The sequence below is a fragment of the Choloepus didactylus genome, chromosome 7 (genome assembly GCF_015220235.1).
Source record: "Choloepus didactylus isolate mChoDid1 chromosome 7, mChoDid1.pri, whole genome shotgun sequence".
Taxonomy (NCBI): Eukaryota; Metazoa; Chordata; class Mammalia; order Pilosa; family Megalonychidae; genus Choloepus; species Choloepus didactylus.
The window spans coordinates 66,674,313-66,683,726 of record NC_051313.1 but is presented as its reverse complement, the minus strand read 5'-3'; positions in this window follow the sequence as shown (position 1 = coordinate 66,683,726).

Below are 9,414 nucleotides of genomic sequence, written 5' to 3'. Positions count from 1 at the left end.
ATTAAGCGCAGCTAAGAAGTTCAAGAAATTCAACATTGGTACAAAGCTTACATTCTATATTTCATTTTTTTTTCCCTTATGTCCCAACTGTGTCCCTTTGAGCCTCCTCTCCTCCATTCTCGGATCCCCTCCAGGATCATCCTTGGCATTTAATTGTCACTATCTATTTAGACTGTCTTTTTTTTTTTTTTTTTCACTTGTGGAAACATGTATACAGCCTAAATCTTCCCATTCCAACGCCTCCCTAGCATTCACTTAGTGGGATTAATCACATTTAGAATGTTGCAATGCTATCACCTTCCCACCATCCATTGCTAGAAATTTACCTTCACCCCAAACAGAAACCCCACACTCATTTCTTAACTCCCCATTGCCCCTTCCCCCACTTCTCCTAACTCATACTCCACTTTTCATCTCTGTGGTCATATTCTCTGATACTTTCTTTGTGTTTACCGTGGGGCTTAAATTTAACCTCTTAAGTCTATAACAGTCTTGTTTTTCTTTGATAGCAACTTAACTTCAATAGGACACATAAACTAAGTTCCTTTACTCCTCCATTCCCCCAGCTTTATGTAGTTCTTGTCAAAAATTACGTATTTTACATTGAGTCCAAAACAACTGATTACAGTTTATGTATTTTAGATCCTGTAGGAAGTAAATAGTGGAGTTACAAATAAAAAATATAGTAGTATTGGTATTTATATGTACCATGTGATCTTTACTGGGAATCTTTATTTTTTCATGTGGTTTCAGTCAATTGTTTAGTGTCCCTTCCTTTACACCTGCTCAATTCTCTTTAGCATTTCTTATGGGATTGATCTACTGGTGATGAAGTCCCTCAGCTTTTGATTATCCAGGAATGTTTTCATCTCCCCCTCATTTTTACCCTCCAGGTGTTTGTGAATTTTCTGTCTCTGATGGTTATTGACTTCTATTTGTATTCCATTGTGGTCAGAGAATGTGCTTTGAATAAATTCAATTTTTTTTAGAATTTATTGAGTCTTGTTTTATGTCCCAGACTATGGTCTCTTCTGGAGAAAGATCCATGATCACTAGAGAAGAGTGTGTGTCCTGGTGATTTGGGATGTAATGTTCTATGTATGTCTGTTAAATTTCTCTTTATCTCTCTCTCCTTTCTTTGTTTCTCTGTCAGTAGGGCTCCCTTTAGTATCTGAAGTAGAGCAGGTCTTTTATAAGCAAAATCTCTTGGCATTTGTTTGTGAAAAATTTAAGCTCTCCCTCAAATTTGAAGGAGAGTTTTTCTGCATAAAGTATGCTTGGTTGGAAATTTTTCTCCCTTAGAATTTTAAATATGTCATGCCACTGCCTTCTCGTCTCCATGGTGGCCACTGAGTAGTCACTGCTTAGTCTTATGTTGTTTCCTTTGTACGTGGTGAATTGTTTTTCTCTTGCTGCTTTCAGAACTTCCTCCTTCTCTTCAGTATTTGACAGTCTGATCAGAATATGTCTTGGAGTGGGTTTATTTGGATTTATTCTATTTGGAGTTCACTGGGCATTTATGCTTTGTGTATTTATATTGTGTAGAGGGTTTGGGAAGTTTTCCCCCAACAATTTCTTTGAATACTCTTTATAGACCTTTACCCATCTCTTCTCCTTCTGGGACACCAATGAGTCTTCAATTTGGATGTTTTATTTTATCTATTGTATCCCTGAGATCCATTTCAAGTTTTTCAGTTTTTTTCCCCATTCTTTCTTTTGTTCTTTCATTTTCCGTTCTGTGGTCCTCAAGGATGCTGAGTCATTGTTCAACATCCTCTAATCTTGTATTATGAGTATCCAGTGTCTTTTTAATTTGGCCAACAGTTTCTTTTATTTCCATAAGATCTTCTATTTTTCTATTTACTCTTGCAATTTCTATATGCTCTTCTAGGGTCTTCTTTCTGTCCTTTATTATCCTGTGCCTTGCTCTTCTTCATGTCCTTTATATCCTGTATCATGCTCTTGTTGTTTGACTTAAGTTCTTTGATTAATTGTGCCAAGTACTGTGTCTCTTCTGATCTTTTGATTTGAGTGTTTGGGTTTGGGTTCTCCATATTGTCTGATTTTATCATATGCTTTAAGATTTTCTGTTGTTTTTGGCCTCTTGGCATTTGCTTTACTTGATAGGGTTCTTTCAGGCTCTATAAAATACCAATCTCTAATTTGTCAGATCCACATCCTGGAGGTGCACACCTTCTCTAACTAACCAGCAGATGGCATCTGCGAGTCCCATATTCCCCCCAAGTCAGCTCTCCCCAACTCTGTTTTTGTGTTGTGTGGGTGTCCGATTCTTGTGGGGTTTAATTGCTGCACCAAGTTTGGGTGTGCCACTGGTGCCATCCACCCTGAATGTGGGGCATGCGTCTGAGCGTTCAGGGAGGCAGGGCAGCTTTAATAATCAAACCTCCCATGTGTTCCTGGAGATTCAAGGCTGTTGCAAGAGTCCAAGCCTTCAACTCAGTCCCACCACAGATCGTCTCTGCCTCTGACCCACAAGTCCCTGTCACTGGCATAGGGTCCCTGGGGTTTCCAAGCGGGTCCCCCTTCTCAGTAGTGCTCTTCCAGGATCCTTGCCGAGGGAAGGCTGCGCCACATCACAAGTGCGTGCTGGCCCTCCAGGGAAACCCTGGGCTGCCAGGCTGTGCAGGGGCGTTCCCAGCCTGCTTTAAAGATGGTTGAATGGGGCATGTTAAATTCCCCCTCTTTGCACAGCTTCTCCTTCCCAGCTCCAGGACAATTAGCTGTCGGTGCCCTAAAGGCCACTGTCCATGGCCAATATTGTGGTGTGTGCGCAGTGCTGCAGGAAACACTCCCCGTCACAGTGGGACCCTTGGTATGGCTCTGGGCTATGAGTCCAGCCCCAGGCAGGAGCGTCCACAGCCCACTGGGAAGATGGTTGCAAGGGGCGCGGTTTCTTTCTCCTTTTGGCTCCCCTCTGCCCCCCTGACCCTGAGACAATCAGCAGCATGTGTGGGAAGGGCTATCCTCCATGCCAGACATCGAGGCATTGGGACAGCCTGCTCCTGCTGTGCTTCACTGCGCTGTTCTCACCACTGTATCTGCAGTTGGTCCCAGGTTTTTTCTTTTCTTTTTTTAAAGAGCTAGTCGGTCTGCAAACGCCAACCCACAGTTTCCCCACACTGCAGTGCAGCCGCTGGACTTTCAGCTGGCTCACTCACTTGTTTCAGAATGCTGACTCCTGGTTTCACCAAATGCACGGTCCCGTGGATTTAGCAGACCCTGTCTGGCTGGTGCATCGCTGGAACCAGTGTTCTGGGTCACTTTCTGGCTTTTATCCGGCATTTTTCATGGAGGTGTTCCCTTGCCCTGTCTCACCCAGCCACCATCTTGGGTTCTCCTCTATACACTCATTTTACATTACCTTCCCATTGTCCCTGCGTCTCACCTCTGGTAAACTACTCAAGTTTCTGTCTCTGAATTTGCATATTCTGATATTTTATTGGTGGTTATGGGGCTTACATTTAACAACTTGAATGTACAACAATCTCATTTGCTTTGATACCAATTTAACTTCAATAGCACATATAAACTATGTTCCTACACCTCTCTGTCCCCCCACTTTTATGTAGTTCTTGTTACAAATTATGTATTTATACATTATGAGCCAAAACATTGATTAATCATTACATTTTATGTAATTGACTTTTAGATCCTTTAGGAAGTAAAAAGTGGAGTTACAAATAAAAAAAATACAATAGTACTGGTATTATATTTACCCATGTCATTACCGTTGCTAGAGATCTTTATTTCTTCATGTGGCTTCAGTTAATTTAGTGTCCTTTCTTTTCAACTTGCAGATCTCCCTTGAGCATTTCTCAGGGTCCCTTACCTTTTGTTTAACTGAGAATGTCTGGATTCCTGCCTCAGTTTTGAAAGACAGTTTTGCCACATTAAAAAAAAAATATCTGTTAGCTTGCTTCAAAAGCTATGGGGCTTTTATAGGAGGAGAGAGGGGGATAAGGTTTAGAAGCCACAATAAAGAGTAAGGGAAGCACCCTCTTTTCCTCTAGGTCTGAGTTCCATGGGTGATTCATTTGAGACATTTAAAGTTTGAGATGTCTGGAGACTACTAATAAGAAATGTCAAGTATGCAGTTGAATATATAAGCCTGGAGTTTGAGAAAAAGGTAAAGGGTGGAGATAGGAATTTGGGAGTCGTACTAGAGATTTATTATTTTTGGCTATCTGTCATCCACAATGATCCTTTTCTCTCCAAGTTCTCTCATTTTTTTTGGTGTGAATCTATCTTTTGTTTATGCTTAGCTCATGTTATTAGGGTGAAATTACTCTACCCTAAGGCCCAGGGTAGACCCTGATTAACTTTGTTGAGAATAATCACTCAACAAATCCTACCACCTGGTACAGTGAGTGGTCCATGGGTGGAAACAACACAGTTTGAGCCAAGGAGACTCAGACTTGGCACTTGTCCAGTTTTGGGGGGCAAATGAGTTTCTCTTTCCTATTGGCTATTAAGCATTGAGGATGTGAAATCTGCGGGTGCTGAAACTATCTTGTGAGCATGAGAGAAGAACCTATCTGAGAATTAAGTCAATACTCAGAGAAGAAGAGATAAGAGCTGAGCTGAAAGGCAAGAGAACTAGTTTCTAGGGATGTATTTGAACCTGACTGATTCCTGAGAGCTTGGAGTTTGGGCATTCATCAGTAGAAATCAGGTTGTATTTCAATTATTCCTGGCCACTTAATAAAACACCCCAAACTTAGTGGCTTAAAACAATAACTTTATGATTTCTCATGATTCTGTGAGTTGACTAGAAGGCTCCTCTAACCAAGTTTTTTCATGCAACTGTATTCAGTTAGCAGATCCGTTGGGGTCTAGGCTCAGCTGGGACAACTGCGATAGCTGGGCCTCTCTTTGCACATGGTTTTTCATTCCAGCCTTCCTGGTATAGAAGTATCAGAGCTGTATTTCCAGAGGGCAAGGCCCAATGTAAAAGCACCTATCAAGCCTTTGCTTGTGTCATGTATGCTGATATCTCATTGTCAAAATCAAATTGTATGACCAAAGCCACAGTCAGTATGGGTGGGGGAATATACAGGATGTGGATCTGAAAAGTATGATTCTTGGGGGCCATTATAACAATTTCCATGTCTGGCTTCTACTAATTCTTAGGCTCCTTGAAGTTCATCCATGGACTTCAAAAGTACCAACCCTAATTTACCTAATTTAGAAAAAATCTATGAGACTGACTATTCTACATTGTCCATTCCAGATCCACTCCTCATCCTTTTTCACCTGTTTTATGCCCTGGGAGGCTGACCTAAATGGACTACAATGATAAATTGTCCTCTGGCTTCCAGTTGGTTTTGGTCAATAGGGAGGCCCAGCAGAAGATCAGGGGGAGGGGGAGTGCATGTGGGCCTTCACAGAAGGGATAGCTTCTGTTAAGGTGGACTTCTCCAAATCTCTTTCCCTTTCCTTGCACCTTCAGACCCAAGGGTAGTAAAGCTGAACTAGGCCCAGGATACTTTACTATCCTTTTGGTTTTCCAACTTGCAAATAGCCTCTTTACTAAACTTTTCTGAAGTTATCCACATGATTCCTGTTGGTACTCTGACTAATATATACCTATAAAATCCTGTTTTAATAAAGTAGGATTCAGTGCACTTAGAAGCATACATACAGTCATGTGTATAACAAAGAATATCCCTGTCTTGAAAACTTTGCTAAATTGAGTTAATATTTTGGTTTCTGCATACCAGTTTGACCTGAGGGCATCTTCTTGAAATATCTTTGAGAAATCTATAAGAGCTGTTTGTCATTTAGAGAATTATGGAAGTCTCTAAAATCAGGGTTTAAAATACATAGAACATAGTTGTGTGTTGTAAAGCTAAAAGGTGAAAGGCTGAAATAACATCTGCTTGCAAACCTTTCTTTGGAGATTGAGGATTCTACTGTAGCTTCACACAAATAAATTATAGGCAGCATTAAAAAAGATGTTCAGATAATTCTAAGTAATTCATTTGCATGCAAACGATTACTTAGAAATGGGCTCAGCATGCTTATCATAACTGAATTCCATACCTTATCAGTAAATTTTACTTACTTGCTGATAGCTATCATTTCATGATAGGTTCTGGGATATAAAGTCTAGAATTCTAAGACATTTCAAGAGGATGAAATCACAGCCAAGTTTTGTATATTATTAAAGTAGTTTCCCATGTGCTAAAAAATTTTGCCAGTTGTATTTATCATACAACCAATATGATGGCTGACTATTTTGTAAGTACTTCATAATTAAAAAGAATAATAAGTTAAGTGTCAAATATCATGAATAGTTGAATAACTTCTTTAAAAAAATTAAGAGTGGACTTGGGAATGGGCTACAATGTTGTGGCTTCCTAGATATATATTTTTACTTTGCTCTTGTCACACTGGTCTTTACTTTCTTGAGATGTTCTGGATCAGTTTATTTCAGGTGTTATGGAGTGTGTTAGTTTCCTAGCTGCTAAAACAAGTACCATACAATGGGTTGGCTTAATAACAGGAATTTATTGGCTCTTGGTTTCAGAGGCTAGAAGAGTTGTTTCCTTCTGGTGTTGGTATCTTCTGGCTGGCCAGCAGTCTTTGGGGTTCCTTGGCTTTTCCGTCACATGGCAATGCACGTGGCAGTGTCTTCTTCTTTTACTTCTGGATTCTGTTGACTTCCAGCTTCTGGATACTCCCTGTGGCTTCTCTCTCTGTGGCCTTCTCCATAAGGCCTCCAGTAATAGGATTAAGATCCATCCTGATTGAGGTGGGCCACACCTTAACTGAAGTAACCTTATCAAAAGGTCCTATTTATAATGGGTTCACACCCACAGAAATGGATTAAGATTAAGAACATGTTTTTCTGGGGCACATAATTCCAAGCTACCACATGCAGCAATCTAAATTTATGAACTGTTGCAAGGCATAGATGAAGGAGTCTTTAGTTCAGAAATGTTATTTAATGGGCTGACACAAAAAGAATTTTCCCAGTTCATATTGTGTGGGTAATTACAGCTTGTCACCTTTGTTAAATGATTATACAGTGAGAGTTTGGAAATAGAAGGAAACTCAGAGTTTCCTTCTGGGAGATACTTTTATATAAGAATAGAAAATGAAAGATAACGTTCTAAGAAAGAAACATTGGAATTCAACTTCTTTGGAAAGGGTTTCAATAAATCCAAAGAGTCATTAACCATGATCTACATTATGGATAAACCTTATATACTTTCTGCATGCCCTGGATGGACACCAATCATAAACTATTATTTATACTTTTGTGACCATGAGACAAAACCCTGGTATTTAAAATAGACTAAAGAGACACAACAAACAAATGGACTGAGTGACTCTTGATTAGATTCTGACAAAAAAAAATCAGTTAAAAAGATATTTTGTGGGAGATATCTATAAATATAAGATTTTATAAAAGTGTCTCATGCAACTGTGGGTATGCACAAGTCCAAATTCCGTAGGGCAGGAAGCAAACTGGCAACTCCAATGAAGATGTTCGATGAACTCCTCAGGCAGCAAACTGGCAACTTCGATGAATGTGTTCAATGAACTCCTCAGGAATAAACTGGCAACTTCAATGTACTCTTCAGGAAATACTTCGCTGGTTAGCCAAAGAAGAAGTGAAGGTTCCCTATCTGTCTCACTTAAAAGTCTTCAAATGATTGGATTAAATCCAGCTGATTGCATTCTCTCATTGTGGAAGACATGCCCTTCGTTGATGTAATCAGTCATAGCTGCAGCCAATTGACTAGTGATTTAATAAATCAGTCTTCTGGTTTATTAACCAGCCACAAATGTCCTTGCAGTAACAGTTAGGGCACTGCTCACTTGACCAGACACCTGGGCAACATCACTTGGCCAAGTTCACACAAGAACCCAACCGTCACAGTGGACAATTGAGAAATTGAATTTGCACTGGCTATTATATATATTATTAGGGTATTGAACTTTTCTTAAGTGTGTTATGTTGTGTTTATATAGTAGAATATTCCTGGAATATGCATGCTAAAATATTTAGTAAAGGTTCATGATGTCTACACCTTATTTTCAAATAGTTTAGCCAAATATATATATTCATAAATTTATTTCACATAATTGCTTTATTTCTATGTATAATATATAACAAATGGTTCAGCCATATGAATATATGAGATATATATGTATGTGTGTGTATATGTGTACACACATTGATATATATGTATGTATTTTACCATATTGTCTCTACACACACATATACACACATATGATAAATCAAAGCAAATATGGTAAACTATTAGCAATTGTATTAGTTTGCCAGGCTGCTATGGACAATATCACATAATGGATTGGCTTAAATAATGGTAATTTATTGGCTCACAGTTCTGAGGATAGCAGAAGTCCAAAATCAAGATACTGAAAAGATTCACTTTCTCCCTGAAGACTATAGTGTAGCCAGGTTGCTGGCAATCTTTGGGGTTCCTTGGCTTTCCTGTCACATGGCAATGTCCTCTCTTTTCTGGCTGCTCTTCCCAGATAATGCAGACTTCCTGCTTCTGGCTCTTCCCTGTGGCTTTCTATTCCTATGTCTGAATTTCCTCTGTTAATAAAGGACTCCAGTAATCTGGATTAAGGCCTGACCTCATTCATTTGGGCCACACTTTAACTAAAAAATAACATCTTCAAGAGATCCTGTTTATAATGGGTTGACACCCACAGAAATTCAGGTTATAATTAAGAACATGTCTAAATTGGAGTACATAATTAAATCTACCACAGCGATTATTGAATGTAGGTACTAGATATAAGGGCATTCATTGAAATATCCTTTCAACTTTTCTATATGTGTAAATTTTGCCAAATGTTTAAAAGTTGGGGGAGAAAAGGAAACCCCTATAGGGTGGGAAATCCTTGTGATAGAGTATGTCTCCCAATATACATTTTCCTTCTTCCTTAGTAACAAAACTCTACATTTCTTTGGCATGGCAAGGTGTTCAGCTAAGAGACAACATTTCCTACATTCTCTTGTAGTTGAGTGTGGCCATGTGATTAAGTTCTAGCCAGTGAAATTTAAGGGGAAGTTGTTGGTCAGGATTTTTGGGAAGGCTTCAATCTAGTTTTATCTAGCTATATTCCTGGGGTGAATCTGATGGGAATTTCAGCTACAAAGGACTGCTACAGAAGTGGGACCTCAGGGGGTTAGGCTAGTCAGCTTTTCCAGGAGCAATTGGAAACCTCACAGTTCAGGAAGTATTTAGAGCAGGGGAAATCCAGAAGTTAGTACTAGTGGAAGAATATCAAGAATCAAGTCCAAGGGAGAATTTCAAAGCTATGAGCAGAACATGAGTGTCTTAAACGTATTACTCCATTTTCTTCTGGCATAAAGTATTCCTGTTGAAAAGTCTAATAATCTGAATT